The 21,986-nt window shown below is 33.4% G+C and overlaps 1 long non-coding RNA gene across 7 annotated transcripts in view; it reads right to left on the reverse strand.

Annotated features, from left to right (window-relative positions):
• Window positions 1–8,387: 8,387 nt before the first annotated feature.
• LOC141583633 (uncharacterized) overlaps window positions 8,388–21,986 on the reverse strand; it is a 166,352-nt gene continuing 152,753 nt past the window's right edge. For all 7 annotated transcript variants that reach the window (XR_012516379.1, XR_012516383.1, XR_012516380.1 and 4 more), the window contains one exon: window positions 8,388–8,727. This is a non-coding gene — a long non-coding RNA (uncharacterized LOC141583633). The remainder of the gene's footprint in view (window positions 8,728–21,986) is intronic.

Here is a 21,986-nt window from a genome sequence, read left to right on the forward strand (position 1 = left end):
TTTGGGAGGCCGAGGTGAGTGGATCACTGGAAGCCAGGAGTGTGAAACCAGCCTGGTCAACATGGCGACACCTTGTCTTTACTAAAAATATAAAAATAAGGTAGGCGTGGTAGCACGTGCCTGTAGTCCCAAATACTCGGGAGGCTGAGAAATGAGAATCACTTGAACCCAGAAAGCGGAGGTTGCAGTGAGCCAAGATAGTGTCACTGCTCTCCAGCCTGAGTGACAGAGCAAAACTCTAACTCTAAATAAACATATAGATAAATAACCCAAACCCAAAACTACCACAAAAAGTTTCATACTGAAAGCAAGAGCTATTCATTTCATTATTAACAGGCAATAATGTAATCTAATTTAAAATAATAATTAGCATTTAACTTATGAATAATTTTGAAATTCTATTAGAATCAGATTTTTGTTCATAGGAAGTAAGTTTTTACTATACATCTTTGTTTAATATAAAATGTTTAATTCTATTCTTCACCATAGAATGTTTTTATGAAAACTGAGAAGAAAATATTTAGTCTTTGCTAATGATAATGAAAACCTAGTTGAAATACTGTTATTAGCATTTTGTATTTAAAAATTATAAAGAAAACAAAGGTTTGGAACTCATTTTTATAGAAAACATAAAGAGGAAAAGAGGAAAACTGTGATATATCAGGGCCAATAATTAGCATAAAGAACTAGATAAATGAATGAGCTCTGTGGAAATTAAAAGATAAAGAAGATTTACCTGTCATTTCCTGGCTCATTGGTGCTATTGGATATAACACTACTTTATGGATAGAATACCACTTGTATAGCTGAAAAACACTAATTTTGTTATCAACCTGACTTTAAAGATAGTAATTATTAAAATGTATTTAGAACTTACTACATATCATCCTCTCCAGTATATGCGGTCCAGATTTTCCCAAATCCTACTGACGCTTAAATCTAAACATTTTAATTTCGAATTCAATTTTGATTGACTGCGGGATGTTTATATATTTTTTTGTGTTTTCCTTTCTTTGATTTTAAAAAAGTGCTTCATATTTCACAAAGTTTCCCTGGCTTGCATTTATCATCTTATAGTCTCGATTTTTCTTTTGGACGCCTTTTGCTAATTTGTAAATGTTTTCTGAGGCCATTGTCTCTCATCCAACAACATCACATGTATTTAAGATGTGACTGTTTCCTGAAGTTTTTTTTTTTTTAAGTTCAGCTTCTTAAAAATGTCATGCTTAGTAAATATTTCACTGACTATGATGTAAATATGAATGAGATAATCAAAATGTAGTTAATGGAAGCTTAAGATAGGTTACAAGAAATGACTGATCCTGAGATCTATTGTATATCCTGGTGACTAGAGTTAGTAACAGTATACTGCATACTTTTAAATTGCTAGGAGAGTGGATTTTTGATGTTATTGCAAAAAAAAGTATGTGAGGTCATGCATATTTTACTTAGCTTGATTTAGCCATCGTTCCACAATGTCTACACATATTAAAACATCATGTTGTGCACCATAAATACATGTGTTTCATTTGTCAATTAAAAAACAAAAAGAAGATTGGATGCAGTGGTTTACCACCTGTAATCACAGTACTTTGGGAGGCCAAGGCAGGTGGATCACTAGAGATCAATTACTGGAAATGCCATTTCGAAACACTGACATAAAAATTAAATTCATCTTAAACTGGATTTCCAGATTCTTTGTTCAATAATATTTGGTTGAATTAATCTTACCCTTAGGAATTTCTTTAGGTAGTGCATAAAATAATATTTCTCCAAAGTTTTACCAAATGACATGTAATAACTGGGGAGAATGTAATCCTGGTGGTCTAATGGAATAAACTGAAGTGACTCCCTTGTTTGTGCCAGTTTCTTAATCAATCTTAAGAAAATGTTTTTTTTCACCTGATATCTTATTGCTTTTAGTATTTGAAAGAATTGTTCCCCCTCAAGTTATTCAGTAAGATAATAACCCAAGGGTGTTTGCCACACTTGTAGTTCCCAGTAGCACCTAGACCATCACTGGCTAGCTCTGGAAGAATACATTATGGCAGTCAGAGAAACACTGATGGGGACATCTGAGAAATATTAAATAATAAACTTGATTTTATCCCAAACAGAACAAAGGCAGGATCATTAACATAAATGAAAAATAATATATTTACATGTACAAGAGTAAAAACAAGTCATGATATATTTAGCATTGCTAGTGCACATAGGTATCCTATAGATGAATTGATTTTATATTAATGAATTATTCACATATGCGTAATCATTTTCCAAGAAATCATTAAAAGGATCTTTAAATACCTATGCTGATTGAATGCTAATGCAACATACAGTCTTTGGTAGTAACATTAGCTTCATACTCTCATAGGTTACTTTGCTTCATCAGTATGAATTATTTATATAATAGAATACTGCTTTTAAGCTGTTCAAAATATGCAATATTTCTTGCTGTTCTCTGTCTTGTTTACTAAATAAAGATAGTAACTTGCATTTAATTATATTTTTGATTAATTACGTATCCTGCAAATAATGTTACCTTCCACGTTCTACCTATATGACAGTAGCATCATTCATCCATTTACAGTTAAAGCAGTATAAAAGGACACTAGCATTTATTTTTTTTTTAATTTTTGTATTTTTTATTGCATTTTAGGTTTTGGGGTACATGTGAAGAACATGCAAGATTGTTGCATAGGTACACACATGGCAGTGTGATTTGCTGCCTTCCTCCCCATCACCTATATCTGGCATTTCTCCCCATGCTATCTCTCCCCAACTCCCCACACTATCATTTAATTTTTAAGAATTTATTTAAAATGTTTAATATTTAAAGTATAATGGAATATAAGCAATTTTCAAACTTATTAAATGTAACTAAATGAAAGCCGCGTGAAGATGTTGATGCGAACATAGATTGCTCCACTTACCTGTTGTGAGACCTCACATAGTAACATATTTATTCATTTTCTCTTTCAGCTTTTTAAAACCATGTGCAGATTTTTTACAAAGGTAGATTGCATGATGCTAAGGTTAGGAGTACAAATGAATCCATCACCTTGGTAGTAAACATAATACCTAATAGGTAGATTTTTCAACATTTACCCACCTCCATCTCTCCTTCTTCTTGAATTCCCCAGTGTTTCTTGTTCCCACTTTTATGACCATGTGTACCCAATGTTTACTTTCTACTTATAAGTGAGATCTTGTGGCAGTTTTCTGTTTCTGCATCAATTCACTTAGGATAATGGCTTCTAGCTGCATACATGTTGTTCCAAATAACATGATTTTGTTCCTTTTTATGCATTTGTAGTATACAATGCATATATGTACCATATTTTCTTTATCCAGTCCACCAATTATGGGCATCAAGGATGATTTCAGTTCTTTGTTATTGTGAATAGTGCTGTGCTGAACATACAAACACATGTATCTTTTGGTTTCATTGATGTTTTGTATCAGTTTTTGGGTCTCAATTTCATTCAGTTCTGCTGTATTTTTTTTTTCTACTAGCTGTGGGTTTGATTTATTTCTTTCTAGTTCCTCTAGGTGTGATGATAAATTGTTGATTTGAGATATTTCTAACTTCTTGATGTAGGCATCTAGCACTACAAACTTTCCTCTTAATGCTACTTTAGCTACACTCCAAAGATTTTGGTATGTCATCTATTTTTATCAATTACAAAGATGGTTTTTATTTATGTCTTAATTTTATTGTTTACCCCAAAGTTATTCAGCAGGAAATTGTTTAATTTCCATGTAATTGTGTGGTTTTGAGAAATCTTGTTAATATTAATTTCTGTTTTTATTGCACTGTGATCTGAGAGTGTGCTTGGTACAATTTTGATTTTTTGAACTTACTGAGACTTTCTTTGTGGCTGAGCAAGTGGTTGATCTTAGAATACATTCTATGTGAAGATGAAAAAATGTATATTCTGTGGTTGTTGGGTGGAATATTCTGTAGATGTCTGTTAGGGCCAATTGGTCAGGTGTCAAGTTCAGGCCCAGAATTTGTTAGTTTTCTGCCTTCATATTCTGTCTAATTCTGTTGTGGGTTGTTGAAATTTCACTATTTTTTTTTTATTATACTTTAAGTTCTGGGGTACATGTGCAGACCATGCAAGTTTGTTACACAGGTATACACATGCCATGGTGGTGGTTTGCTGCACCCATCGCCCCATCATCTACATTAGGTATTTCCCCTAATGCTATCCCTCCCCAATCTCCCCTGGTATTCCTCCCCTGGCCCCAAACCCCCAGGTCCTCATGTGTGATGTTCCCCTCCCTGTGTCCTTGTGTTCTCATTGTTCAGCACCCACTTATGAGTGAGAACATGTGGTATTTGGTTTTCTGTTCTTGTGTCTGTTTGCTGTGAATGATGGTTTCCAGTTTCATCTATGTCCCTATTATTATGTGGCTGTCTAAATCTTTTTATAGGTCTAGAAAAACCTGCTTTATGAATTTTGGTACTCCAAGGTTAGGTACATTTATATTTCAGATAATTAAATCTTCTTGCTGAATTGAACCCTTTATCATTATGTGATTGCCCATCTTTGTCCTTTTTGTCTGTTGGTTCAAAGTCTGTTTTATCAGATATAATAATAGTGACCTCTCAAATAAAGGACAATATGTGCTAGCTAAGCACCTTCAAAAATATTTATTTTTAATCTCATAGAAATAGATTATGTTAATTATCTTAATATCAAGTATATATCTCTATTGTTATTAATAATGGGTATTCCAATAATAATGTAAATAACATTTTCTATTTAAATTTGTTTCAAGATATTTACATAAAATTGAACATAGAATTCCTGGCTTAAAAATATTTTCAATAATTTAAATTGAAACATCTTAAAATTTTCAAAATGATTGTGGCCAAAATCATATTTAAATAGACTAATTTATCATATCTCAAACATAATACATTATGAAATGTTTTATTTTGCTAATATAAAAATATTTTAAAGAAAAAAATCCTAATTTAAGAGTAAGTAAGTTACCTCTAAATTCAGGAGTATGTGAGTGGATGAACCTCCCAAAATATTTAGTATGTAACTTTGTGGAAAATAGGCTGATTGTTCAGAATATTAAGTAATAACTCACATTCCTGTGAACAAAGTTACTACTTCACAAAAGAACTTGCAACCAACAGAGTGGGAAAAAAATTTTACAATCTACCCATCTGACAAAGGGCTAATATCCAGAATCTACAAAGAACTAAAACAGATTTACAAGAATAAAATGAACAAACCTATTTAAAAGTGGGCAAGGGGCATGAACAGATACATTTTAAAAGAAGACATATATGAGGCCAATAAACATATGAAAAAATGCTCATCATCACTGGTCATTAGAGAAATACAAATCAAAACCACATTGAGATACCATCTCACACCAGTTAGAATGGCGATCATTAAAAAATCCAGAGACAACAGATGCTGGAGTGGATGTGGCGAAATAGGAACACTTTTAAACTATTGGTGGGAGTGTAAATTAGTTCAACCATTGTGGAAGACAATGTGGTGATTCCTCAAGGACCTAGAAATAGAAATTCCACTTGAACCAGCAATCCCATTACTGGGTATATATCCAAAGGATTATAAATTGTTCTATTAAAAAGACATATGCACACATATGTTCATTTTGGCACTGTTTACAATAGCAAAGACCTGAAACCAACCCAAATGTCCATCAATGATAGACTGCACAAGGAAAATGTGGCACATATACTATGCAGCCATAAAAAATAAATGGAGTTTGTGTCCTTTGCAGGGACATGGATGAATCTGGAAACCATCATTTTCAGCAAACTGACACAAGAACAGAAAATCAAACACCTCATGTTCTCACTCATAGGTGGATATTGAACAATGAGAACACATGGACACAGGGAGAGGAGCATCACACACTGGGGTCTGTTGAGGGGAATAGGGGAGGGTCAGCAGGGGGTAGGAAGGTTGGGGAGGGATAACAGGAGGAGAGATGCCAGATATAGATGACAGGGTGATGGAGGCAGCAAACCACATTGCCATGTATGTACCTATGCAACAATCCTGCATGTTCTGCATGTGTACCCCAGAACCTAAAGTGCAATAAAAATATATATATGTAAAAATATATATATTATATACATTTTATATATATTATATATAAAGTTTGCCTGAGATTTCTAACATCTAATTTTTCAAACCATTCAAAGTTATGAGTTGATACTTTCTAGTTTTCAAGAAGAAATTTAAAAAATCAACACCATCATTTGTTAATACTCATTATTTCCCCATAATTTTGACAATCTAAACAAGTTCAACAATTTTTTAAATCAGGGTTTCAATGACTTCATGTAACTGAAATCAATAAATAATATAAATAGATAGGAGTTTTTACATGGTGAAAGTTTCTCCCAGAGTGATCCAAGAGATAGGGTCAGGAGAAAATTAGAACGTCTTTTATGTCCTAACCTCAGTAGTAATAACATGACTTTCATCACATTCTGTCCATTAGAAGTGAGTTACTACACTCTGAAGTGGTGGGAAATTAGGTTTCACTTTTCAGAGACAAGTATGCATGGGCATGTCTTAAAACCCAGTCAATTCTCTAGTTACAAATTATGTACATCCTCTCACATGCAAAATGCACTCACATAACTTCTAGCTTCGTGTCATAACATTTCATACCTTTATAACATCTGCTGAACGTCCAGAATTTGCTCATATAAATCATGTACCTGTGAAGATGAAGTTCTTCTGGTCCAGTTCTTTAAGTATAGCTCGTTGATTATAGTTTTCTCAAACTGTGAAACTAGAGACAAGTTACCTTCTACACACACAGCCAACATAGAAAAGCAAGGTAGGCTTAGAATAAAGCTATACACATTTCTGTTCAAAAAGGCACAAAGGAGTTTTCAGCAATTCTGAAATTCAGTCTGCCACATGTTGGAGTTTGTTGGTTAGAACTCAGGACCTGGAAATACCTATTTGTGGCCTATACCTCTGAGCTCTAATTCCTGGCTTTTACCCCTGCAGCATCATTCTCTTTTCAAGAAAGGTAGTACATGCTTGCAGATGACCATATTTCTTCACATGCTTATTGCTTATAGAAATTTGTGAGGTCAATGTTATCTTCTCATTTTGTATTGTCTCTGTCTTTTCTCAATCCAATCTGTTGGTGTTTCTGAGAATGTGATATCTTTAAAAACCGTGCAGGTTTCTGGTGAATTTATTTATTTATTTATTTAGAGATGAAGTCTCGCTCTATCACCCAGGTTGGAGTGCAGTGGTGCAATCTCAGCTTAGTGCAATCTCCACTCCCGGGTTCAAGCAATTCTCCTGCCTCAGCCTCCCAAGTAGCTGGGACCACAGGAACGGACCATCACGCTGGCTAATTTTGTGTTTTTAGCAGAGAACCATATTAACCAAGCTGGTCTCAAACTCCTGACCTCAGGTGATCTGCCTACCTCAGTTTCCCAAAGTCTTGGGATTACACTGGTGAGCCACCATGCCCAGCCTCAGGTGAATTTTATTGAAATTAATTTCAGAACAAGGAAGTCTTCCAAAAATATATTTTGGATATACAGTCACTTCCTTGAGCTTCTATTCAGGGAAAATGATATTAATCTTATGAGAATGTCCATGATTTGATTCAGGAGATGCCTGAGAAATGCCTTTAAAATCTTTCTAGTGTCTATTTTCTGAGCACATGACTTTTGAGGCACCGCTATTGATCTCTCCATGATCTTAACAAATAATTTAACAATAACGCCCTCAGTTTAATCTTTAGACCATAGTTTCTGAGTGTGCTCTGGATTTAATGTTTGCCTGGAAGTAATTTCTTAATATCTTAATTTAGCTATCTGGAGAGGCTGAGAATCTTCAAAACCATAAACCTGGCTTATTTTTATTAACTCCTTTCATTGACTTATCTCTTTCTCTGGAATTTTAATATAAGTATCAAGAAGACAGTTGGCACCTTCAACATTCTTTGTGAAATTCTCCATAGCTATACAACCAAGTTCATCAGGCACATTTTCCTATTTCCCACTTTAGTACAGGCTGTGGAGCTGATAGACTTTAGACCACTAAAAGAAAGCATAATCTCTTCCAGCTTCTGAAAAGATTTGTCTTTCTCTCTATAAGCTCTTTCTCATCACCTCCTTAAAATCCTCCATGCTTCCACAATTTCTTCAACAATCTTTGATATTTTAGTAACACTTTTCTCAACATGTTTCTAGATTATTCCCAATATCTGGTTTTAATGACATTCAGATTTTGGTTCCCTCTCCTCATGGTAGCACTTCTCATACCAAAATCTGTATTTGTCATGTTTTGCTATTAATACATTATCCTAAAACTATTAATACAATAACCACACTTATCTTAAGTGCCTTAAGAAAACATTAATATTTATTGATGGATTGATTTAATTTCTCACAGGCTTACATATGTCGGGAATCTGGGGATTGTTTAACTAACTTTAGTTTAGTTAAGTATTAAATAGTTATGGCTTAAAGTCTTCCTAAGTTCTCATTAATTGGTTGGCCAGGTCTATCATCATCTGGGGACTTGTTAGAAACTGGAGGATACAATTCTAAGATGGCCGTTGGCAGAAGGTCTCTGTTCCTTGCTGGCTGTCTTCAGAAAGGCTGCATTCTTCACCTCTACAATTTATTCATAAATGCTGCTTGTGTGTTCTCATAGCATGGCAGGTGGATTTCCACACAATATTCTAGGAGGAAGGAAACAACATACAGGAGACAATGAATTTAATGTCCTACTGTCAAGGGTTATTTACCATCACATCTGACATATTTATTTGTCATAAAACCAACCTGCTCCAATGTAGAAGAGTGATACACAAGAGCATAGATACCAGGAGGTGGTAATTATTGGAGGCAAGCTTGGAGGCTGGAGCAATTAAATGAATAACCAAGGAGGACAACTAGTCAATCTATAGTAAATGTAGACATGTGTTGGATGGAAAAAAACTGAAATATTCAGAATAATACTCAGAAACCGTAACATGTTGACAAGGTGGCTGGATCTTAAACTTGATTTAAATGATGACATATGATACTCCCTTGTTCAGCAGTGTACACTTTGTGCATACATACAATTTACTACCAATTGTGATTATGTACATGACAATGTGTGTCTGTGAGTTACAGATGAAAATAATTTACATATCACTACAAACAAATCTAAAATATCTACATGTCACTACAACCAAGATGGAAGTTACTCTGGGCTTAAGATATAAGAGTATTTACTGTTCATAAATTCTATAAAATAATGACTTTTTCCCCAATACAGAGAAAATAATTATGCAACTAAAATTCTAATTGGAATACTATTACTAGACGTACTATGATTTAAATAAAGGATTATAATTTGTATTTAAAAAAAGTATATCAACTATATTTCTTAATGTTATTATGATTAATTTAAAAGTAACAGGACATACGTGGGAAATACCAAAATAGATTTGTTGTTTGCCTACAAAAGTCACCAAGGAAAATACCTGCTTTGTGGTCAACATCTTGAAATATATATTTAAAATAACAAGTTTCCCTTTATTTAAGTTTCTTTTTTTATTCTCTTCTAGAGTTTCTTTCTGAAAAAAAGAAAAGTCTTGGCAAAACAAAAAAAAAAAAAAACAAAAACAAAAAAAAAACAACTCTACCATTAGCTTTGACTACCAAGAGCCTTGTATTATTTGTCATGAAAATTACTACAATAAACACACACAGGCACACACACAAACACACACAGAGAGAAAGAATTAAGCAATACCAGGAAGACACATAACCTTTTCTTGAAAAAAGTCACACAAGAAATAATCTGTAGTTTTTTTCAAAATCGGGTAATTTTATGAAATTTATCTTGAATAGAGATACTGATTCCTATTTCCATATGGCATTGGCTAGTTCTTAAATTAGTTTTTAAATTGGTATTTGATTTCAAATACAAATTGAATTAAAACAAACATTTATAAACATTTTGATGGTTACTCATTTAGGAACATCCATATGATTGAGTACTTTGTTTTCCTGTTAGAAAAATGTTAATATTAGATCCAGATGTAATGGTAATAAGTTTACCTTTTGACTTCTAAAAAGCCTGTTTCTAACTCACAGACAATTATAATTGCCCAAACATCAGCTGCCACATCAGAAAATATGAAGAACTTTTTAAAACCCTGTCTTTCTATATATAGACATGTTGTCATGTTCAAAGGATCATAATCAATAACCCATTCAAAACTAGCTTTTAAATGATCTAAAATATACAAAATCAAATTTAAATACAAGCACATGTGGATTATTTTGATGTGTGTGACAGTGTCTTTGACAGAACTCATGAAAGTGAGCAGTTTAAACTGTCTTATAGTAAATTATCCATTTAATTGTAACAAGAAATTTTCAGGTTTATTTCTTTTTTTTTTTTTTTAATTTTTTTTTTTTTTTAGAGACGGAGTTTCGCTCTTGTTACCCAGGCTGGAGTGCAATGGCGCGATCTCGGCTCACCGCAACCTCTGCCTCCTGGGTTCAGGCAATTCTCCTGCCTCAGCCTCCTGAGTAGCTGGGATTACAGGCATGCGCCACCATGCCCAGCTAATTTTTGTATTTTTAGTAGAGACGGGGTTTCACCATGTTGACCAAGATGGTCTCGATCTCTTGACCTCGTGATCCACCCGCCTTGGCCTCCCAAAGTGCTGGGATTACAGGCTTGAGCCACCATGCCCGGCCTCAGGTTTATTTCTTATTGTATATTCTGACAAGAGACACAGTGATCTGTCAGCCTGAGAGTTGACTTTTGCTTTCAGTAGATACTTAAGAGAAGAAATTAGCAGAACTATAAAAGCAAAAAAATATATATTGAAAAATGGAGAATTGCCTTTATATAAAGAAACCTTTGTAGCAGAGGATGAAGAAGGAAAATTGAGGAGAAAAACCAGTACAACTATAAAGACTCATGTTTGTAACAGATGCCATATTCAGATTAATGTAATTGATGGCAATATACCATTCTTAAATTATTTATTAAGGGTTATTTTGTTAACCTTTCTGAAATTTAAAGTTTCTTATCATTGTAGGAGTATTCAAAGAATATTGCTCAAGGAAGTATAGCCAGAATATTTAATTGTTCTTGTTAACTTTTTATTTTGTAATAATTACATAGATTCAAAGGAAATTTAAAAAATAAATGTAGAGAGGTCCCATGCCGTTCCCTCACCTAGTTCACCAAAATAGTAGAAATTTACAAAACAATTGTAAAATTTCAAAAACAGGGGAAAAAAAAGCATCAAAACTATCTACAGAGCTTGTTCAGATTTTATTAGTTTTACATGCTGGAGTGTGTGTGCATGTGCATGTGTGTGTGTGTGGTTCCATGCAATTTTATCACATGTGTAGATTAGTGTAACCATTACCATAACCAATATATAGAAACATGACCACAAGATTATTTAATGCTATGGCTTTACAGTAACATTCCTCTTTAGTCTTCATCCTAAATCCTGAGTGCTTTTTTTGTTTTGTTTTGTTTTGTCTTGAGATGGAGTCTCACTCTGTTGCTCTGGCTGGAGTGCAGTGGTGCCATCTTGGCTCACTGCAACCTCTGCCTCCCAGGTTCAAGCGATTCTCTCGCCTCAGCCTCCCGAGTAGCTGGGAACACTGGCACCTGCCACCATGCCCAGTTAATTTTTGTATTTTTAGCAGAGATGGGGTTTTGCCATGTTAACCAGTATGGTCTCGAACTCCTGACCTCAGGCCTCCTTGGCCTCCCAAAGTGCTGGGATGGCAGGCATGAACCACTGCACACAGCCCAAGCAACTATTAATCATTACAATTTTGCTAAAGAATATTATAGAAATGTAACTATATGTATTAGGTTGGTCCACCAACCTATTTAACCTTTAGGAATTAGTAAGCTTTCAGCATTCTTCTTACTTCCTTATGATCTATTTAAGTTATTGAATGTCAATAGTTTTATTTTTATAGCTGAATAATTCTGTGGTACAAAGATTACACACTTTGGCTAACCATTATCTGTTAATGAATATTTGAGGCATCCGATTTTAAGCAATTTTAAATAAAACTGCCATGAACATTCATGTTGAGGTTTTTGTGCAAGCATGGCTTTATTTCTATGATAAATGATCAAAATGGAATTCTGATTCATATAGTAAGTGCAGGTTTGTTTTTAAGAAATTGCCAAACTATTTATAGAATAACTTTATAATTTTACATATTCACCAACAATGTAGAAGTGATCTGTGTTTATTTGCATTCTGATAATTTTCTTGTGTTATCACTATTGTTTTCATTTTAGCCATTCTGCTAGGTATGCAGTAATATTGTGCTTTTAATTTGCATTTCTCTAATAGTTAATGATGTTGAAAAATTTCCCCATACTAATTTTGGATTTTTTTGATGTGTGTGATCTAAATATCCTTTCTAATGAAATGTCTATTAATTTAATTTTCCCAATTTCTAAGTGAATTACTTATAGTTCTTTCTGTTGAATTTTGAGAATTTGTTATGTATTCTAGTTACAAGGTCTTTTTCAGGTATGTAGTTTGAACGTATTTTATCTGAAACAATAGACTACTTTTTATTTTCTTTACTGGGTCATTTGCATAGCAAAAGTATTTAGATGCAGTACAATTTATTATGTTCCTGTTATATGGATGATGCTTTGAGTACTAGTCTAAAACTTTCTCCTGTTCCTGCATGCTAAAGTCCTAGATTTTCCCATGTGTTTTGTTTCCTAAAATTTTATAGTTTTATATTTTAATTTAAATGATTCATTTTAATTAATTTGTATACAAAGAGTGATGTCCAGTTGTTCCACATAATTTATTGAAAAGCCTGGCCGGGCGCGGTGGCTCAAGCCTGTAATCCCAGCACTTTGGGAGGCCGAGGCGGGTGGATCACGAGGTCGAGAGATCGAGACCATCCTGGTCAACGTGGTGAAACCCCGTCTCTACTAAAAATACAAAAAAAAAAAAAAAAAAAATAGCTGGGCATGGTGGCGCGTGCCTGTAGTCCCAGCTACTCAGGAGGCTGAGGCAGGAGAATTGCTTGAACCCAGGAGGCGGAGGTTGCAGTGAGCCGAGATCGTGCCATTGCACTCCAGCCTGGGTAACAAGAGCGACACTCTGTCTCCAAAAAAAAAATAAATAAAAAATAAATAAAAATAAAAAAGAAAAGCCTATCTTTCACCCATTAAATTGCATTTTCATCTTTGTCAAAACTTCACTTGGCAAATTTGTGTTATTTGCAAGTGGTTTCTCCATTCTGTTCTGTTGATCTTCATTAACATCACACTGCCTTGATAACACTTATTATATAGTACTAAACATGAATATCAGAAAGGCGGTTTCTCCCTTTTAATTCTTGATACTCAGTATTATTTTAGGCATAATATGTCCTGTGACTTTTTCAAATACGTATAAGATAAGCTTATGTATTATCTACAAAATCCTTGCTGGGATTTGATAGGCTTTAGAATAATCCTATAAATCTTTTTTTTGGAAGTTGACATATTTACTATGTTGAATCTTCCAGTCTTTGATCATTGTATGTCTATCCTCTTATTTATTTATATTTACATTTTAAAAATTTCAACTTATAAGTAAAATGGTATCTCAAGTGTGAATTAATTTGCATTTCTCCAGTGATTAGTGATGTTGAGCATTTTAAAGTATGTTCATTGGCTGTTTGTATTTCTCATTTTGACAAATGTCTGTTCACATCCTTTGCCCAGATTTTCATGGGGTTGCTTTTTCTTGAGTTGTTTGAGTTTTTAAATAAATTCTGTATATCAGTCATTTGTCAGAAGCATAATTTGCAAATATTTTCTCCCAATCTCTAGGTGGTCTGTTTACTCTGTTAATAATTTCTTGTGTTGCATAGAAGCTTTTTAGTTAAATTAAACCCCATTTGTCTGTTTTTGGTTTTGTTGCATTTGCTTTTGGGTCCTTCATTATGGATTATTTGCCTAAGCCAATGTCCAAATAATTTTTCTTAGGTTTTCTTCCAGGATTTTTATAATTTCACGTCTCATATTTAGGTGTTTTATCCATCTTCAGTTAATTTTTAACATGGTAAGGGACAGGGGTCCAGCTTCATTCTTCTTCATATAGCCAGCCAATTTCCCCAAAATCATTTATTGAATATGATATTCTTCTTTTGCCACCTTTGTCAAAGATCAGTTGGTTACAAGTACGTGGATTTATTTCTGGGTTCCCTCTTGTATTCCATTGTTTTATATGTCTATTTTTGAACCAATATCATGCTGTATTAGTTACTATCACTTTTTATTAGAATCTAAAGTCAGATGATGTGATACCTCTCGGTCTGTTCTTTTTTCTCAGAATTTCTTTGGCTATTCAGGCTTTTTGTTGTTGTTGTTCCATATGAACTTTAGGAATTCCTTTTCTGATTCTGTGAACAATGACATTGATGATTTGATGAGCATTGCATTGAATCTATAGATTGCTTTGGACAACATGATCATTTTAATGATACTGATTCTCCCAATCCATTAGCAAGGGGTGTTTTTTCTCGATTGTTTTTATATTCCGCAGTCTTTCTTTAGTGTTTTATAGTTTTCCTTGTAGAGATCATTCACCTCTTTAGTTAAATGTATTCATAGCTATCTTACTTTTGTGTGTGTGTGTCTATTATAAATAAAATTCAGTTCTTGATTTTGCTCTCAGCTTGAACGTTATTGTTGTATAGAAATGCTAATAATTTTTGTACATTAGTTTTTATATCCTGAGATTTAATAAAGTCATGTATAAAGTCTAGAAGCCTTTGGTGGAGTTTTTAAGGTTTTCTAGATATACAGTCATCTCATTGTTGTTACCAAGCCAGTTTTAAGGAAAGCGCCACACTCTGAGATTGAATCAGGAGTCCTCTATTGGCAGAAAACGTGAGTCAGCCCATGCTCAAAAATCTCTCGGCCCCGAAGAAAGGGTTTGATCCCTTTTTATATCTTGCTTAAGAGAGGGGAGGGAGAGCCTAGCTGAAGCAGAATTTGCAGAAGCAGAACAAGCAAGTTAGATGAAGAGGCTGGTAACTAGGAGGCAGGAGGTTCCCATGATTGTTGATTACTAAGGAGGGTATACACAAGCGGTTCCCATGATTAATTGCTGGTTATCAAGGGGGGTTTTCGGTACTTGTCTTAACAGTCAATCAAGGGGGTATTCGCAATAGCAAGTGGGCTTGCCAAACAGGGTATGATTACAGTGGTTATATGCCTCCATAGTTCTAAGCACAGCAGGACCCATCACAGTAGCATGACCCAGGTATGAACTCAAGAGACAAATGGTGGGAGTGGTGAGGCAGAGGTTAAGATGGAGTCTGTCTGGCTAACACAGGGAAGGTTAGTACATCATCAGTGAGAAGAGATCATTTGACTTCTTCTTTTACAATTTGGTTGTCTTTTATTTCTTTCTCTTGCCTAATTGCACTGGCTATGACTTGTAGTATTATGCTGAGTGGGAGTAGTGAGAGTGGACAGCTTTATCTTACTCCAGTTCTTAAGGGAATGTTTTTAACTTTTTTACTTTTTACCATTCAGTATGATGTTGCCTATGGGGTTGTCACATATGGCTCTTACTATTTTGTTCCTTCAATTACTAGTTTGTCGAGGGTTTTTACCAGAAATGAATGTTGGAGTTTATAAAATGCTTTTCTTCTTTTGCATCTACTGTGATTATCTTTTGGTTTTGCACTTAATTCTGTTTATATGGTAAATCAGATTATTGATTTACATATGTTAGAACAACCTTTCATCCCTGAAATAAAGCCCACTTTATCATGATGAATTATCTTTCTGATTTGCTGTTGGATTCGGTATGCTAGGATTATGTAGAGGATTTTGCTGAAAGGAAAGTTTATAACATAAATGCCTACATCAAAAGACAGAAAATTTTTCAAATGAAGAAATTAATGTCACACTTCAACATATGAGAAAAACAAAAACCAGCAAAACCCCAACCTAGCAGAAGAAAAAAAATAACCAGGATCAGAAAAGAACTAAATGAGTTTGAGACCAAGGAAAAAATTATACAAAGGATCAATGAAATTAGAAGTTGGTTCTTTGAAAGGACAAACAAAATTGTTAGACTGCTAGCAATATTAAAAGAAAATGATTTTGATAAGCATAATCAGAAATCACAAATGTGTTACAACTGATACCACAGAAATATAAAAGATCATCAGAGACTGATGTGAAAACGTATGTGCACACAAACTAGAAAACCTAGAAAACTGGATAAATTCTTGGAAATATATAACCTCTGAAGATTGATCCAAGAAGAAATAGAAATCCTGATCAGATGAATAACAAGTAATTAAATCAAATTAATAATAAAAAAAAATCTTCCAACATAAAAGCAAAGAACCAGGCAGATTCATAGCTGAATTTTACCAGACGTGCATACAAATGCTGTTATCAATCTTACTGAACCTGCTCCAAAAATTCAAGTAGGAAGAATCTCTCCCTTACATATTCTGCAAATCTCGTATCACCCTGATACTTTAATCAGGCCAGGGCACAACAAAAGAGGAAAACTGCAGGCGAATTATCTCTAATGAATTTAGACACTTTTGGTTTATTTTGCTCTTATTTTTGTTAATTTCTTGATGTTGGAACTTAGATTATTACTTAAAACTTGTCTTTATTTTCAGTGTAAGCTTTTAGGGCTATAAATTTTCCTCTTTGTATGACTTTTTCAGCATACCAAATATTTTAACATTTTGTTTTGATTTTGATTCAGTTCCATATTATTCTATTTTCTGAGACTTTCTCTTTAATCTATAACCTATAGATCATTGAGAAATGTGTTAATTTCCATGAATTTAGAGATTTCCCCCAACATCTTTCTGTTTTTTAAGTTTTTAGTTTGACTACAATAAAAACAGAGAAAACGGTGTGATTTTAGATTTTTTAAACTTGTTGGGGCATATTTTATGACCCAGAATATTGTCTATTTCAGTGAAAGCTCCTTGGGGGCTTGAAAAAAAAAGGGGGGGTGATGTTCTATATATGCCAAATATAAGCTGTTAATTGATTGTGCTGTTCAGATCTATTTTCATGTTAATTTTCTCTCCTATAGCTCTATCAGTTTCTGAAAGAAAGTGTTAACTCTAATTCTATGTTTCTGTATTTTTTTCTTTCCAGCACTGTTGGATTGTTTTTTAGGTATAATATTCTGAGTGTTGGTACATACACATTTAGTATTCTTATCTCTTCTGGGATTCTTTTATCAATATATATAATATCCCTCTTTATCTCTGCTAATTTTGTTCTCTAAAATTAATTCCATCAAAAAAATCTAGCCACCTAATTTTGTGTTAATTAGAATTTGGTTTATCTTTTTCAATCATTTTAAACTACTTGTATGTTATTTTGAAGTGAAGTTATTGTTCATAGCATAGAATTGACTCATTTTTTTTTACCCAATTTGTCAATATCTATTCTTCAGTTGGTATGCTTACACTATATTGGGTAATTATGCAAATGTTAGGACATAATCTGACATTTCATTTGTTGTTTTCTGTTGTTCCTTTTCTCGTTCCATTTTATCTTTTCTTGCCTTCCTGTGTTACTTAGCATTTTTAAAATAACGTTTTGTTTTATATATAGTTTTTTAGTATATTGCTGTGTCACATTTCCTTAGTGTTTGCTTATAAAATTTATTACAGTCAGTGATGTCAACATTTTATCACTTAAAGTGTAGAAATAATATTTCCATTTAGGTTCCTTCACGAATTTTCAAACAGACTTGGTTAAGTATTTCCTTTAAAATACTTTAAGCACAATATCTGATGTTATGATATTTTTTTCAATGATCTGATATGAGTTTATAACTGATAGGAGAAGGCAAATACATTATATTTAACCTTATCCATTAGGTCATTTTTTCTTCCTTTCTGAATTTCTAAACCATACTCTCCTGCCGTTTTTATTTATGTTAAAAATTACTTTAGCCATTGTTTAAGATTTAGTCTGCTGGCAATAAATTCACTTATTTTTTTCTTGTCAGATAATATCTTTTTCCATCTTTATTTCTAAAGAATACATTCACTGAATATAGATTTAAAATGGAAATTTTCTTTCAGCATACTTCTAGCATCCATAGTTACATATAAGAAATCTTTTGTTATTCAAATTGGAATTCCATTTTAGATAATGCATGTCTTCCCTTTTAATATGGATATTATGACTACACACACACACACACACACACACACACACACACACACACACATTTTCCTCTGATTTTCAGAGGTTTGTTATGATGTGTCATGACAGAGATTTATTTTGGTTTACCCTGTTTGTGATTTGCTCAGCTTCTTAAAACTATAGGTTTAAACCTTTTGCCAGATTTGAGGAATTTCCTGTCCTATATTTATTTTCAGCACTCACGCCTTTCCCTCTCCTCTGGGGCACCAATGCTTTGCATGCTAGGTGTTGCTTTTTGTCCTATTGGTACATGAGGATTCATTTTTTGTCTATTTTCTCTGTGTTGTCAGATTGGGTAATTTTTATTAAATTGTCTTCAAATTCACTGATTCTTCTGTCATCTCCAATCGGTGCCATTTTCATTTTGATTATTGTATTTTTAGTTCTATAATTAGGCTTTCTCTACATATTTTTTTCTTTTGCTTTTTTACTTTCTTTGTTTCATTAGTATTTGTAATTAATCTTTATTAGCGGTACCTTTTTTTTTTTTTTTTTTTACTTGTAAGTTCAGGGGTACAAATGCAGGTTTGTTACATAGGTAAATTTGTGTCATGGGGGTTTGTGTTATAGATTATTTTGTCACCCAAGTATTAAGATTAGTACCTTTTAGTTGGTTTCCTTGATCCTCTCACTCCTCTAATACTCCACCCTCCAAAAGGCTCCAGTGTGTTGTTTGTTGTTCCACTCTATGTGTCCATGTGTTCTCATCATTTAGCTCTCACTTTAAGCGAGAACATGTGGTATTTGGTTTTGTACTCCTGTGTTAGTTTGCTAAGGATAATGGTTCAACATCACTGACCATTAGAAAAATGCAAATAAAAACCACAATGAGATATTCATCTCACATCAATCAGAATGGCTATTACTAAAAAGTAAAAAAATAACAGCATCTGGTGAGGTTGTGAAGAAAAGGATACACTTATACCCTGTTGGTAGCAGTGTGAATTAGTTTAGCCATTGTGGAAGATAGTGTGGTGATTCCTCAAAGACCTAAAAATGGAAATACCATGTGACCCAGCAATTCCTTTACTGGGTATGTATCGGAAGGAATATAAATCATTCTATTACAAAGACATATACACATATATGTTCATTGCAGCACTATTCAAAATAGCAAAGATATGGAATCAGCCTAAATGCCCATCAATCATAGACCAACTAGATAATGTGGTAGATATACACCATGGAATACTATGCAGCCACAAAAAAGAATGAGATGATGTCCTTTGCAGAGACACGCATGGAGTTAATATCATTTTTAAATAATTTCTACATCTGAGTCAACTCATTTATCAATTTCTTTGATTTGTGTAATTTTCTTGTTTTTTGATATGATAATTGACTTTTGCTTTCTGGACAGTTTAATATTGTTACAGTATTTCTATACCACTTCTTGATATGATGTGACTTGATGGAGACTTATTTTGGTTTACCCTGTTTGTGATTTGCTCAGGTTCTTAAACCTATAGGTTTAAGCATTTTGCCAAATTTGGGAAATTTTTTGTCCTGTATTTATTTTCAATACTCACCCTCTCCCTCTCCTCTGGGCACCAACACTACTTAACCTTTATTTTTAGCAAGGAGTCATGTTACTTAGGTGTAGTATATAGGTCTAGTTGTGAATTAATGTTTATCCTACAACATGACCTGCTAGCATCACCCCAGCAAAAGGGAGCCCTAAAGCATACTGCATCATTACACATGTGTGGGAAATAAGGACAGCTCTTTCCTTAGCTCCACAAACAGTTTTCTGGTAAAAAACAGACTTCTAATTTATACATCATTGCTACCATTACCTCTGTATTGGGTGTAAACTGTTTTCCTACTGAGATATGTTAACACAAGGTAATAGAAAAACAAGGCCAATTTTCACTGCCCCGTTGCTGCAATTGCGTGTGTGTGTGTGTGTGTGTGTGTGAGAGAGAGAGAGAGAGAGAGAGAGAGAAAGAGAGGAAGAGAAAGAAAAAATAAGAGAGAGAGAACTTTTTTGTACTAATATAGTTTAGAAGGAGTCTTTGCATGAAATTTGACAAGGGAAAGTGGGTAGTAAGCCAGTAGTTCAAAAGATAGGAAGAGTACATAAATAAAATAAAAAAGTATATTAGTCCATTCTCATGCTGCTAATAAAAATGTGCCCAAGACTGGGCACATCTTTTTTTAATAAAGAAAAGAAGTTTAACTGTGGGAATTAACTCACTACCATGAGAACAGCATAGGGTAAACTGTCCCCATAATTTAGTTATCTTTACCTAGTTCTTCCCATGATATGTGGGGATTATGGGAACTACAATTCAAGATAAGTTTTGGGTGGGGACACAGCCAAACCATCTCAGAAAGCAAAGACAAACAATTAGTAGTGGATTGGTCTCTAAAATTAGGAAAGGTCAATAAGGAACAAAAAACAAATAATCTTCCTTTATATCAAACAATGAGTCTTTCCTATAAAGAAGGCGTAAGTATTGTGGTGATCAAATTTCATCCTAATAGTAAATTATTGAATGTATCATGTGCTAAGGAAACTATGTGTAGTTAGAGGATGTTTGCATTAATGACACATAGATGAAGATAGAAATATTCACTATAAATAAAATGTTGAACTATTCATGTATAATCCACCTAAACTAGGCACTAAAGTACTAAACATAGACTTGTTATAGTATTTAGCAATCACATTTCTAGGTATTTGCCCAAGTGATTTAAAAACTTATGTCTGCTCATGTGTTTACTCTGTTAATAATCCTTGTACTTATAATCACCAAAGACTGAAAGTAATATTTATTTCAATAGATAAATAGATCAACTTTGTCAAGTGATACCAAAAAGTGGTTCATAAATGCATACTGCTAGCAAAAAGAAGTAAATCTGATAAAGCAAAATACTTTATTATTCTAGTTATTTGATATTCTAGAAATGGAAAATACAGAGAAAGTTAGCAGATGAGTAATTGTCAGTATTCTCTTTTATAGGAAGGGTTCGAATAGGTGGAGAAGTTAGAGTATTTTTAGGAATATGGATTTATTGTGTATGAAACCTTAATGGTACATATTTAAGCCCATGAATGTGTCAAAGCTTGCAGAACTTTACAGGACAAAGATTAAATATTATTGCATGCAAATTTAAAAGATGATTTTGAAAATTGTGGAATTCTAGCATGGAATAAGGAATGTGACAAAAGAATCCAACTGCATTATAAATATGTGAAAATACCTAACTGAAGTGGGTTGAGAAAAAAATATGCTTATTTAAGTGTTTAAAAATGAGTGGAATCTAAGAGTAAAGGCAAAAGGAATTGTACACAAGAATTGTAATTGAGTGGATTAAATTATTTCTATGAAGCACAGTTTAATAATTCTGAAATCACAATACACATATATTGGTATTGAATAATTAAAAAATGAATGGCAGAGGAAATAGATGTTTTGTGCTGAAGTGGTAGGTTACAGAAAAATAGGATAGAAGACCAAAATAATCCCTGAGGTAATGGATTAAAAGTGGTATCATCAGTATGCTTAGCTTAACATAGATATAAATAACATCAAAATATTTAAGGACCTGTATATGCATAGCTGTCAATGTTCACACAGATATTTTCTCATTATCTCAGTTTCAGTGACCTAGAAGAAATATATTTCAGTAGCAACAGACACTCCTAGCATTCAGATCTTGGTTTCTAATGCCATTCTTCAACAAAATGAACTCAGTCTCCTTAGACATGCAGGGATACTA

This window comes from Saimiri boliviensis, chromosome 2 (assembly GCF_048565385.1).
Source record: "Saimiri boliviensis isolate mSaiBol1 chromosome 2, mSaiBol1.pri, whole genome shotgun sequence".
NCBI classification, from domain to species: Eukaryota; Metazoa; Chordata; class Mammalia; order Primates; family Cebidae; genus Saimiri; species Saimiri boliviensis.